Below are 14,235 nucleotides of genomic sequence, written 5' to 3'. Positions count from 1 at the left end.
CTTGCTGGGATCCTATGACCCCAGCTGACTTCCTGCCCTTTGGGCAGGGGGCTGGACTCGATGATCTCCCGAGGTCCCTTCCAGCCCAAATGTCTATGAAATCTATGAAATCTAGAAGGACAGCATCTGAATTTCCCCAGCATCCTTCGTATCTGAAAAGGAAGCAAGAATCCCTCTCTCTTGCACTGTTGCGTCATCCATATCCTCTGATCCCGCTGTTAGGCCTTCTTTAACTGTTTTGCTTGTAACACATTCAGTCTATGGATGTATTAAATGATCTTACCCATGAAGGGAGGTAGATTGAAAACCGGATGTCATACCGTTGGGATTTTATGAAAGCGTTTACAAAACCCCTCCTGAGAAGCCAGTCCCAAAGATATGCTAAAATTATTCTCTCTGCTGGATCTGGTTGCCAGTAACCACAGGGTTGTGAGTAATTATTACAGATAATTTAGGAATAAGGTTGCAACTGAGACTATCTAAAAGAAATTGAAGCTGAAGATCAGTGTGATTTTTGGTAACAGTGAGCTCTGCTGTATTAGACTACATAATTGTTTCCCATGGCAAGGTGGCAGAAGCCTTATCACCGAGTTACTCAAAACTGATTAGACAAAGCACTAGAGAATGTGCTGTATTGAACAATTCTCTAGCAGCTGCAAGTGGAGAAAGGGATAAGATATGACCTGGCAGATTGCTTCCATCTCCAGTTTCTATGACAAGGGTTAGTTGGTTTGGTATCCGATTAGCTGATTTCATACAGATCTTGCTGATTGTTTATATTCAAGCAATGGATGCGATCAAATTTAATCAGAAGCAAGCATGCGGAACTAATCTGTTTGTTCCCCACCCAGTCTGCCTACTGAATCCCTCCAGCAAAAAAAGAGCCTCCTACTTGCCCGCTAACAGACTATCAGCAGGAAATGTGAGAGTGAACATGGCATTCATTTCAACCCTATCAATTACAATTTTGGTCACCTCAGATTCACAAGATTAGGTCTCAAATTACAAGCAATTCTTGCATGTTTGCGCAGGGATAAACAATGAATTGTCAGACCTGGGGCTGGGAAGGAATCTCTCCTCCTTCTGCTTATTGGCTGAGACCTGGGTATTTTATCTATTTCCCTCTAGAGCCTTGTTCAGGGTGGGGAGAAAGCAGATGGATTCATCTCACATAGACTCTCCTGGATTCTAGTCCTGCCCATTGTCTTCTGTCATGTTTCTATAAATTGACCTTTGTGCAGCTTCCTTGCCATCCCTTTTCCTTTGTTAAGTCCTTGAGGAGATCTTCCTTTGCTTTCAAATGATTGACACTTCCCCCTTGCTAGGTCCACTTTCCTTCTAACTGAGAATAAACTAGCCAGAACCCCACGCAGAGCCTCTTAGCATCAGCCAATGCAAGAAAACATTCAACAGCCTGAGGCATGACTCTCTTCATATCCTGGGACAGAATATGCTGCCTCTGAAGTGCTATCATCAGCCTAATTTCTGGACGCCTCATATAGATCACTTGACCAAAAAAAAAACCAGCACGATGACAGCAGATCTCTTGTGGAGAAGAGAGAGCTTGCAGCTCAAAACAGATTGTCATCTGTCCCCCAGCCTACAGTAAAGGATGACAGAGCACCTCATGGTGGGGGAAAGAATCAGGCCTCTGTGCTAGGAAACCTAGCTCAGGCTGGGGCTTGAAATGTGAAAGAAGACTCCCCTAAACTAGCTGCTTCTTTATCCACCCTCTCTCAGCAATACCAGTGCTTTCAAACATGGATTATGGCATTAAAACCCCTTCTTAGGCATAACACATGCACCTGTATTCTCTGCCATAGCCACTTAACTGAGCAATCCAAGGGAGGACATGCCCACTAGGACCAGTTCCTAAGGGTGTCAGGAGGCATGGCATAGAGCCATGAGCATTTTATGCTAAGAAGTGACACCAGCGGGCAAACAGAATGGCAGCTAAAGCAGAAGAACCTGACCGGCAGCTACTGCAAGATCCCGAGGGTGGGTATAGGATGGTTGGGCAACTCCCCCGTTAATTTGCCTTCAAAATATGAAAGTGAAGTTACAGTCCAAAAAGTGACACGGCATGAATGGCCCACACCATGCCCAATTTCCCCTCTCTCAGTTCTTGAAGACCCAATATATCCCAGGCTCACTGATTAATAGATTGATTTTTCTATCTGTTTGGCATGTGCAGCCCAACACAACTTTAAAATTCCCTCTGCTTCTTCTCCATTTGGTACATAACACTGAGGACTTAGAAAAGGGATCCCAGCTGAACATATTGCTGACAAGACATGAGGTGGATTGGAACCCAGCTCCTGCTCCGGTAGCACTCAGCTCTGCAGGGGCAACAGTGTTCAGCACTTATCAGGGACAAACAGATTTGACTGGAAGAACAGGATTCTGATTAGAGCAGGTGTCAGTTTCAACCAAGACTGTGTTGATATGAACCCCACTCTACGCCTTGCTGTGTTCATGTTTCCAAAGCTTCTTTTTCTAACTTTAGTTACTTTCGTGCCTTCTTAAAGGTGAAAAAAGTCAGCCCCATTACAGCTGAAATTCCAGTTACCTTCTCTCAAAGGTGCTCCAAATCTTTTAAATACCCACCACACCCAGTCACTTGCACCACTCCTCCCAGTATCTTTTGTGCTGGTTACTAAGGCAGCTCAAGCTATGCCCCTGATAGCAGATTGCAAGGGTGCCCCCATCAAGTACCAGGCACAAGTGACTGGGCAAAATCTATTTTGGCAGAAGTCCTGGAGCAGAAAATGGGAATGAGCTCGCAAGGGTCTCACACACTCGGCAGCAAGCTGCCTTCCATTGCATCGGCTTAGTTTGAGTGAGTGACAGCTTGCGAGCACATGCAGAAGACTAGTTTATGGAAGACCCTAGGAGCTAGATACACTGGCACATGCCATTAGCGGCAAGCAATATTAGCTTGACCCTTCCAGGACTAGGTTCAGTAGGGGTCAGATTCCTAACTGTGGTTCCAAAATGGGAACCGGACTCATCTGAAGCATCAGACATCAGTCTAGGACATCTTAGATTCAGGGGAACTTACAACTTGGAGCAATGAGCTAGCGAAACCAGGCGCAGGGTGTCAGACGGGGCGCTGCTAGCCTGAGCACCACTTGAAAGGTCTCTGCACTGCTAATCATCCTAGGACATGCTACCTACCTCGCTCCCCACACGTGAGCTCCTATGGGATGCTGCTGCTGCTGCTGCTGCTGCCTTCCGTATCTGTTGCAGCTGAGCACAAGTCTTATTTCCCACAGAGAAATCCCGAGCTGTCCTCTCTCATGACACTGCTGCTTGTGTCGGGTGAAGAGACCCAAAGAAGAGAGGCAATGAAGCAGTCCAGGAGATGGGAGCAGGGAGAGAAGAGCAGCTTGCTGCTGGCTGCTGCTGTGCACGTGCGCGAGGAGGGCAGGAACCTAGGCACTCTGCCTCACCTACCACTGCTGCTGCAAAAGACCCCCATCTCCCTCTCATACATGACTCTGAACTGGTTTCCCTCCAGCCTCCCCAGGGCTCAGGGAGCCCCCCCACTTCACCCTCTCCAGAGGGGAGGGACCTTCACCAACCAATCAAAATGCCATTTAGGCTGAGCACTTTATATCAGCTATTGCCATGGCAACAAGCCCAGGGAGCTCATCACCAGTGCATGTGGTACAGAGAGAAATTGTGGGGGGGAGAGATGCTCTAAGCCCCGAAGCCCTGGGAGTTGTTTCAACCTCCCCCTGGATCCCAGCCTAGGGCAAGGGGGTGGGCACAGCCTGGGGCTGGACCGGGATTGTTTTTAAATCTGAAAGCAATCCTTCCTGATTATTACCTTGTGCCAGGGGAGTTTTAGCAAGGAGGCAGAGGACCTGGCTGCAAAGAATGGGGAGAAAAGGGTGAGTTTGAGGGAAGCTAGATGTTGGGTTTTAGAGTAACTTGGGTATTGGGATGGAGGGTGACCAAAATGCAAGAGCAGGGTAGGAAATGCAGGGAGTATTGAGTGGTGGCAGCTACCCCTGGCAGCTTGTCATGAGGACTGTGGAAGAATTTGGGGAGTGGGGTATGAGCAAGTCATCAGCATTTACCATGTGGTCATGCTCATTGCACACGTGCCTTTCCTCACTCCACTGCTCTCAATACAGCTAGTCAAAGGGTGTGGACAGATGCGGCACTCTTGGTGGGGCAACTTGTCACAGGGTTTGACCCAGATCAAAAATGTAGCACTACCAGCATAGACAGACATACCACTTACAAGCATGTATTTACCTGCAATAGGTAAATACATAAATATAATATAGAGTTTGTTTGCTTGCTTGTTTGGCAGGAAACCTAAAAAGAAACGTAACCTCCCCCCATTTTTGGTAAAATGTTTCAGTGTCCAATAAAAGTGGTTTTGAAAACAAAAAATGATTTTTTTTAAAAACTGAAAACAGGAATAAAAATCCAATGACCGTGAACAGTCTGTGGAAAATGTTGTGGAACAAGTCAGGTTTCACATGAAAAAAAGGTGACAATACACAAGCAAACAGTCAGCTCTAGCCCCAAGGCCTGCAAGTCAGTCTCAGTTTGCTTAAAAGGTACTAACACGTTGTAGCAGTTAGATCGTGTCCAACTAGTTGAAACTCCAACAAAGTTGATGAAGTTGTATGAGTTTGTCACGTGGGTTGCGAACACTCCAAGCCAACAGATGTAAAAGGAGAACAATGTTTAGACATAAGCCTCACGTGTCTGCAACAAAAGAGTTAATCAGTTCAGAAAGTAAGTGTATGGACTCCAGTAGAGTCAAATTATTCCTGGTAGAGCTGTCTAACAATAAAGTGAAAGGTACTAACATGTTGTAGCAGTTAACAATCTCTAGTCTGTATTCATTTCTAAAAAACTGGAGAAAAGAAACAGTGCTTAATTTTTCATGGGCCAAATGAGTGGCACAGGGCTCCCCCAACGCTGCTGTGATTGGGCCCTGCGCCACTGGGATCAGGGCCCCAGGGCCCCACACCACTCCTGCCCACTGGGATTGGGGTCCTGTGTCATCCTACATGTCTGATGTGGTGCACAGAGCAACAGCTCGTAGGGCTCCCCACAGACCCCTGGAAAGCCCCATGGGCTAGCTGACAGGGTACCAGGGACAGATCTGGTCTGCAGGCTGGGGGTTGAGCACCCCTGGTTCAGAGAAAGGGGTATGCTGAGAGCTATTACAGTTGAAAGTATGATTTCTTTCGCATCATGTTTTCCTCTCCCATGTTTAATAAAAGTTAACATTAGTTAAGGCATTTTCAGTTTCTGCTTCTGATTCTCTCTTACACAAGAGGGAATATTTAGAATATGTAGAATAGGGACCAGTTAGTGTTAATTCCTTTCCAATTTGTTCCAAGAAGACTGGCTGCGTAGGAGATGGCAGTTTATTTCTGGAGAGAAGGTTTGAAAAAGCCATACTATAGATATGGTTGAGGGCTTTAACATCATTGGAAAGACCCTTGATACTTGATCACTTGGATTGCTATCACTTCAGTAATCAGTTTACAGAGGGAATACATTGCAAGGCCATAATTTTGATTATGCCAGGAAGAAAAATGCATAGACAGACTAAAGCAAAGTGAGGGGGGAGCGGAGGGGGAATGCAGTGGGAGATTTAATTGCAAGATTGTAGAGATATTAAGTTCCTAGAACAAATCTAAATGCAGAACAGTACAAGGTACACTTGAGAAGTCAGCTGGAAAAAAAACACTTTCCAAATACCTGACAGATGTAAAGGAAGTGACAGGAACAAACATAGCTTTGGGCCATTTCTAGGTGAAGCATTACATAGCAGTTCTTTTGACACGTTTCAGTGGCTAGCAGACTCTGTACCGTAAAGGATCATTTGTTCCAAGTAGCACATATGAAAGACTTCACACTAGCTTCAGCAGTAGCGAGAGGCTACATTTTCGCAGTGACAAGATGAAGCACGTGTCTATGCCACAGTAGCAGACAGCTCAGTCATATTTCTGAAGAAACAAGCCCCCTCCACTCATTCAACCCTGGACATGAGGTAGAGGATGCCCTGGAGGTGCTCCTGTTACCACACTCAAGACCTGGGTTTTCCATGTGCTTAAGAGAAACAGCAATTTGAAGCATCTTTAATGCCTCCCAAGTTAACGCAGCTGAGGCAGGAGTAGGAGTAGGTGAGCAGGACATACTGTCCCAGTGAGACTGAGAAACTGTGGGAAGGGAGCTGTAGTGGCTATAATGTAGATACATACCCAGTAACCAAGAATTTTAATTTTTTGGCTCTTTAACATATACTTCTGATTTTTAACAAAGAAGTCAGATTGATCATTACTGGAATGCAGTTGGATAAAGCCCTTTTGCCCAAACTGGTCCAAAGTAGAGCTCCCTTTGCTGGGCACACACCAGGCTGCTATATGTATTCTAGCACACCATAGGCACATCTACACATTCATTAATTAATGTGCCATAGTTACTGTGCATTTAATTTAGTGCTTCCTTAATGAAATACTAACTGAATGTGCAGTAACTACATTTACCGTGCAGTAGCACCGGCACATGGTTTTTTTGTGAAACTTACGGTGCAGTAGGTTATTAGCATGATTTTTAGCTAACACGCCACTGTGCAATGTTATTAGGCTGGTTAAAGGGCCCAGGGCAGCTGCCCTCCAGTAATATAAGTTCCAATCAGGTAGGCACCTAGGCGTGCAAATCACCTCTTCAGGGACTCAGCACAGAAGGCAAACACAGCCACAGACTTTGCAAGGATTCCAAAACCAATCACTCTTTGCCTTTACTAGCACAAGAAGTATGCAGATGTTGATGTCCGCTTGTATGCATTTTTCCAGCCAAAGCATTCTTTGGGCTTAGCTCAGAGTCCCCTAGGAAGTCCAACCTGCCTTCTCCTGCACATGACTTATCCTACAAAATACAGAGAATTTATTTACAGTGCTCTGTCCTACACAGCCATTTTCTTTCATCCCTGGCTGCTGCTTGCAAGCAGGTCAATCCACCTGCTGCAGTGTAGGCAGGCTTTTCCTTCTTGAAAATGCTTCTAAAAGTCCAAGCAATAGTCCATAAGCAGGCTTGGGTGCTGGCAGCCTCACTTGGGAGCCCCTCAGCCAGTCCTCATAACATAAAACAATAATCCTAGGTCCAAACAAATAAGTTAGCAAACCTTTAGCCTTTCCCAGGTGGTAGGAGAGGGCGTTCCTAGATGGAAGCTCCTCTGGGCATCAGCATCCTACCAACCAGCAAACCATTTTTTCCTAGCTCTTTTTTCCCTGGAGCTCTTAACTGCCTGGAAATCACGCACAGTTGGATTTCTATCCCAGAGGAGCCTGCCTCCCTTATAGGGCCAGACCACCCTGTTACAGTCCTTCAGTCAGACCTTTTCTACAAAAGCAGACCCTTCTGTTTCTGGTATCTTTGCAAGTCCCTCCGAGTTCTTTCTGAAGCTCTCGGGCTCTTTGTAATTTGTAAGACCCATCATTAACACCAAAATTTCTTTTGCTTTCTAACCCCCTGCTGCCACCTTCAGTGAAGTTGGAGAAAACTAGCTTTACCTGGGATGTACCATGATCCCAAGGCACTCCCATTTGAACAGAAGCAATTAAGGTTCAAGGTCTTTCCATTGTTGCAGTCTGGGAGAAATGTGACATAGCTCCAACAGCAGTTGGTGGATTCTACCCACGCTGAATCATTCAGCAATACAGCAAGTTCATCAAGCAGAGGTCCTGAGCTGTACATGGGCAGATGCCCCAAATTGTCACCCTGTTGAAAAGGATTTTGTGGAACACGTTGATGGGTTGGTTTGCCTGTAGGTGAGATCTAGTAAACAGTGTACTGGCTGAACAAATGCCATGCTGACCAGTCCTACCTTATCCAAGGAGCTGCTAAAAGATAAATGATAGATGAAGAGAATAGGATTAGCCAACCAGTCTTGTCACCTGTACTGCTTTCAGCATAGGCAGCATCATAACCAGGATGGTGCTGTGTGTACTTGCAGAGTCTATAGGGCAATGACACTGAGACCACAGCTTCTGCGCTACACTTGGCTCTTCAACTTAAAATCATAGAAAGTTAGGGCTGGAAGGGACCTCAAGAAATCATTAAGTCCAACCTGCTCAAAGCAGAACCATCCCCAAGATTTTGTCAAGCCCTGTCTTGAGAAACCTCCAAGGATGGAGATCCCATCACCTTTCTAGGTAACCCATTCCAGTGCTTTACTACCCTCCCAGCAAGAAAGTTTTTCCTAATATCCAGCCTAAACTTCCCTTGCTGCAACTTGAGACCATTGCTCCTTGTTCTGTCATCTGCCACCACTGAGAACAGTCTAGCTCCAGCTTCTTTGTAACCATCCTTCAGGTAGTTAAAAGCTACTATCAAATCCCACCTCAGTCTTCTGTTCTGCAGACTTGTCACCCCCACCCTTTGACAAGAATGCTATCACAGAGGTGGGTTGGTGGGGTTTTTTGCTACATACATTAAGTAAACATAACAGAGACTTACTTCTTTTAAAGCATTTCCCCTGAGGTACAGTGCATTAGTTAGCACCTGCACGATCTCATTTTCTTTTGATCTGAAGCGTGTTTGCCAAAATTCACCTAAAGGTGGCTGCTAATGCAAGTTCCTGAGCCAGTTAGGTCTAACGATCAATGTTAATTTGTAGCAACAACCCCTGTGAACTTCATCCAGTCACCCAAAGTCAGGATTTGTTATAAATCAAATCACAGTCAGCACTGACTAGATTACATAGCTAAGGTTTGCCTCAAGTTACCAGCAGGTGGAGCTCAAGCAAGAATCATAAAAATACTTGCCCTTAAAACTAAGGCTTAAATAGCCATATGGGCCTATTGCAGCGTATAATTGTTTTCCCCAAGGAACAGCTAGTGATCAGGATGTCTGCAGTGGATAACAAATCCAATATTCCAGTGTTTATGTGGAGCCATCTGACTTTGGGATGCTACTGCAGTTTTATCTAAGGAAGTTAATCTGAGAAACCTGGAGTAACTGACTTAGGTTTGATTGTTGTTGTAAAAGGTATTTGCCAAAAAAACTGAATTTATGCACAAAGTGCCAAACAGATTGCTAGGTTTTACTAATGCCTCAAACACCCACCGCAAATGACTACATTCTGTAAATCAGTAAGTGAAAACTTGCAACAAAGTAAGGAGGGATACTGTATCTGAAAATGTATTTTTTTCTATTTGTTTCGAAAAATGTATCTTAGTTTTTAATTAGTCATGATTATATTTAATACTTGTCTAACTAATCATCTGTAAAAGAGTAGGTTTCTGTAATACCCATCACCATCATATGTTTCACATGTAAATTTGAACTGCTTAGAGTTCTCTGTTTCACTTCATAAAACACTCTCTATTATTTAGTACAAGGAGTTCTTTTTGAGATATATCTTTGTAGTTTTTCTCTTTCCTTCCCTCTCTTCCCTCTTCATTCTTGCTCTGATGACAATGTTTTCTCAAAGGAAGGTCTTGCAGTGTGCTTTGGTCAGTCTGCATTAGCTTAAACCAGTGGTTCTCAACATTTTCAGATTCAAGACACCCCTTGGAAAATGCCAGCTCTTAGTTTTCACTTGTTTTTTGATTACAGGACTCAAAGGTGTAGCAAGCTCATTCAATGGCCAAGACGGGAGCAGGGTATATGCTGACCACTGTAGGGGAGAGGAAAAAGAAAGTCTTACCTGCCAAGGGATACAGGTTGTAGCTGTGCTGGTCTCCAGGAAAAGTAAGCAGAACTCTTGGGGAGGTGATATTTTTTATTAGACCAACTAGCTGATTGCAAAAAAAAAAAAAAAAAAAATCTTTATTTGCAAGCTTTTGGGCATATGTGCCTTTCCTCAGGTATAGGAGAGTGCAAGGATTGTAAAATTTCTCCCAGGTCAAAATGAAAGTTCATATTTCACAGGAGAGCTGAAAGGTAGTGCAAGATCTGTTGGTTGGAAAAGTACATTTTATGCAAAATAGGCTCAGGTAAAAGTTGACACAATCTATTTACCTCAGAGTTGTCTGATGGTAAGCAGGATGTTGAGTTATGTTTCTTTCTTGTTATGATGTTTCATATTTCACAGTAGAATGGGTGATGGAAGGCCCTCCTGGGCAAGGAATTACTCTTACCTGCCTGGACTCTGTAGCGGTGGCAGCAGTAGCTGTTAACAGTTGCCTTCCCTGAGCAGAAAGCCTGAGCAACAGTAGTACCAAAAGTCCTCTGGCAGTAGCCCAGTGGTAGAGTTTTTTGGCCCCATTTACTCCCTTCCACCCCAGATACTTCTAGGTTCAAGTCTGCTTTAAGAAAAACTCCCTGGTGGGAAGATGCATCACTCCACTTGCTCCGCTCCCTAATATGCACTGCTTGGGATGCAGGGCAGCACTGCCCAGCTCCTATAGCTAGGCAACACAGGGCTGCCTCTACCTTGGGAAGGACTTCTGGGGCAGGATTCTGGTGCTCCCTCATAGTTTGGTGCCCAGGGATGGTGCTTCACTCTTCCCTCCATTATATTACTGATGGAAATGTAATAAAGCAATTCTTCTGTTGCAAAGGACTCGGAAGACCACAGTAGGTCAGAATGTTTTTAACACTATGGGGCATTTGTACATGCCACAGGGGGGTTACTTCTATTTAATTCTCCCTAAATTGAAGCAGTGGATCTTTAAAGATACCGCTTCAGTTTAGGGCAAAGTAAAGTCCCGTGGTGTGTGCACAAGCGCTGGGTGGACCCTTACCTGCTTCTCTGGCGGCGGGTAGGGGAGGGCAAGCTGCCAGTGGGCCCAGCGGTCCCTGAGCTGTGGGGGCTGGTGCTTCCCTCCACAGCAGCAGCGGTGCCCCCCCAAGTTGCAACTGCCTGCAAGCATCTGGCCTGAGCAGTTTTGGAGGGCACCGCAGCTGTGAAGGGAAGCACTGGGCCCCTGCACAGCTCAGGCAGGCTCTGAGGAAGGGAAAAAAAAGATCAGGCTCGCCATTTTTTTTTTTTTTTCCTTCAGTAGAGCCTGCCTGTATAGGTTGCCACCAGGCTGCCTGCACAGCCCCTGAGATGAACGGGACTTGCTGCTTCCCTCTGTGGCAAATTAAACCACCTCAGAAATATTTTATTTTATTTTGGTGCATCCCAATGTCATTAACATGCTTTACACTGTCGACACATGCAAACAGATGCACCATTAAAGCGGTGCAAAAGGGCATTAAGCTGCTTTAAAAGTTAATTTTGTGGTCTGTACAAATGGCCATGGATTCCTATTTGAAATCTCTGGCTTCATCTTGTGAATCATATGGATACACATAACAGTGCTACCATTGTGTAGCATCCCACATGGGTGGATCCAGGATTCTCTAAAGGGGGATGCAGCACAATGCCCCTCGGACCATGGGGGATGGGGGCAAGGTGTGGCTGGAGCTCTCGGATCATTAAGAAATACTGAGCCAGGTAGGGAGCAGACACACGAAGTGGGGACCTCCCCCCCTGACACTGCAGCCTCTGGCACCAGCTGACCTGAGGGTGGGGTGGGGGCCAGAGCAGGGAGCAGCTGCCCAGGGTTCCAGGCTTAGTTGGAGGCAGCGGCAGCAGTGCACAGGGTCCTTCTTTCTGGGCCTGATCCCTGCCCTGCCCTCCCCTGCAGGTCCCCTGCAGCTGTCTAGGAGCAGGTGCAGGGAGGAAAAACCTATACGCTGCCAGCACCGTCCCCTACTTGGCCCACCAGTCCACACAGCTGCAGCCTGTGGCTGAAGCAGGGCAGAAGCTGCTTTGGAGCTCCCCCTGCATCCAGATCACTGGGACAGCAGTGGCAGCAGCATAAGGGTGGTGCATCTGCTCTGCAGCACCCCCTGGATCCAGCCTTGGGACCCTGCAGTACCCTTGAAAGGGTATCAAGGCACCCAGGGTGTTGTAGCACCTGGTTGAGAATCACTGGCCTAAGGAGTTTAATCACCTTAAACTCTTCTTCCAGCAGTTTGTTCCAGAGCTAAATCACACCCCCAAATTACACATTATCTCCAGCTTTAATGCAATTCATCCTGCATTCTGTACTTTGTATTGTTCCAGTGGAGTGTGGATGTTTTAATGGGTCATAGACAGAAACATGGCCACTACTATGGCTGTATCCTCATTAATGGACAGTTCAGAAGATCAGGACCAAGACCAAGGCTATATGACCTTGATTATGACCAGGTCATAACTCCTTAAGAGGAGTGAAGAGTTCTCAGCAGTTCATCCTGCTGAAGTCATGGTCTGACACATTCTGCAAAAGCAGTAGCCTTGATGTTACTTCCCACTCCAGTCCTAGAAACAGCTTAAAGGAGTTTTGTCTTAGATAACAACGATGGCTCAAGGTGGTCAGATGTTCAAATGGAAAGAAAGAACTAGTCCATCACAAGCTTCAGGTGGATGAAGACATTTACCAACTGATAGTACCTCCTCATTTAAGGCTACTTAAGAGTCTAAGAGTCATTCTGATGAAGGGGGACTGATAACTTCAACAGAAGAGGAGGTCAGTGTTGCTGGTAGTTCTTCTATATGTTTCCTTTTTCTGATAGCATTAATTTTTGCTTGAATTCACTTTTGGGCAGCTGCTTGTCATCAAGGAACTAATTCCCCATAAAAAATGTGATAGCCTGTAGATGGGACTTACAACACCTGTGGAAAATCAGAAATTTTTGGGAAGAAGAGATGCTGCCCATCAGGGTGGATTTGATTTAAATCATGATTTAAATAACTGATCAGGAAGCCTTGATTTAATCATTGTTTTCTACAAAAATGCACATTGTTGTTGTTTGATATAACCTTAATACATATTATAAAACAACTCAGAGATAGGTGTAGATTTCACTTTTAGAAGGTACACAGTATACATTTATTTTGATATTTTTTCAGATTAATTTTGCAGCTACATTACAAAACTGAGTTATGATCTGATTATTGTATGTACCAAAGCTAATTGAAGCAGACACTTGTAAAGTCATTGGGAGGTGAACTATCTCCAATTCACTAGAATAATCATGGATATTTGGGGGATATTTTTGCCATACTGTATCAGGAGGACAATAACAACCATTACCAAAAACAACAGACATTTAAATTGTTTTATTTAAGTAAAGCAACAAGCTTATATATTTTGGATATTTTTCTTCAACAACAACCATGTATAATTATTTTAACATAACAAGCATATGCATTTTTTTATTTTTTTAAACTATTTTAGTTATAAATGTGAAATGTGTTTTTAACAAAAATTAAATAGGTTATTTCAGCCAAGTCAACATGAGAAACGTAAAATACTGGGTTATGCAGCAAAGTCAGTCTTCACCTTCGTCTTCCTGTTTATTCATAGACTAAAAAAAGACAGACAAGCTTTCCTGCTTTTTCAGTTCCTAAGCAGTTTCTCAATTTAGAATGAATTAGTCCAAAGGAAGACAATATTCTTCCTACACCTGCAGAAGCTACTGCTGTTAAACTGGATTATCACTTCAATAGTCTCTGATGCACCCAGGTGCTTGGACTTCCACCAGTACACTGGTGTGACTTTAAAACCTCATCAGCAAACATATGTTTCTTGAATGGTTCACCCTTAGCCCTGAAATTTATTTATATTTGGTATTGTGGAGGGATGACTTCAAATTTCAACAGTATCAGCAATAAAACAGTGATTTCCCTGCACTTTTTTCAAAGCTACAGAAATAAGCTTCAGGATAGTCAGCATATGTTCTACATTTCTCTTTAGCTCAATGTTGAAAATTTGGCTATAACAGTTCCATTTATTTTATTACAATTACAATTATCATCAGATTAGGCTAGTGTTTAATATATTGCTCAAAACAGCCTGCTACTGAGTTTCATCATATATCTTGTTGGAGACTTAGTTTGGTTCCTCCTGCTTCCTTCAGAGCAGCTGCTGCAAAGTGGTTGTTACAAGAGCATTTTGCAATTTCAGCAACATTAGCTTTTATATCTGGAGCACTGAAGTCTTTGGCTAAGAGGTATCCCAAATGAGCGCTGCAGCCATATGTTATTAGCTTGGGGCTTTCTTCATGTTCTTCTAGATTTCTTCTCATCTTTGATACATTTGCAGCCTTGTCTGTGACAAAGCTGTGTACTAGACACTTGAATTTTTTCACAGTTTGTTATAGCTTTTATTGTCACTTCTTGTAAGTATTCTCCTGTGTGCACATTTCCATTGCTATGAGGGGGTTTTTTATAGGGAGACTTGAATTGATGGTATTCAGATCATTTGGACTGAGTGC

The 14,235-nt window shown here is 44.3% G+C and overlaps 1 long non-coding RNA gene across 1 annotated transcript in view; it reads right to left on the bottom strand.

Moving 5' to 3' along the window:
* Positions 1 to 3,541, bottom strand: part of LOC109316749 — an 8,238-nt gene extending 4,697 nt beyond the window's left edge. Inside the window, exon 1 of the long non-coding RNA XR_002102912.1 lies at positions 3,178 to 3,541. This is a non-coding gene — a long non-coding RNA (uncharacterized LOC109316749). The remainder of the gene's footprint in view (positions 1 to 3,177) is intronic.
* Between the last annotated feature and the right edge of the window lie 10,694 nt (positions 3,542 to 14,235).

This window comes from Crocodylus porosus, unplaced genomic scaffold (genome assembly GCF_001723895.1).
Source record: "Crocodylus porosus isolate Cpor-Errol unplaced genomic scaffold, CroPor_comp1, whole genome shotgun sequence".
NCBI lineage: Eukaryota > Metazoa > Chordata > Crocodylia > Crocodylidae > Crocodylus > Crocodylus porosus.
This window is presented reverse-complemented; position numbering and strand designations above follow the sequence as displayed.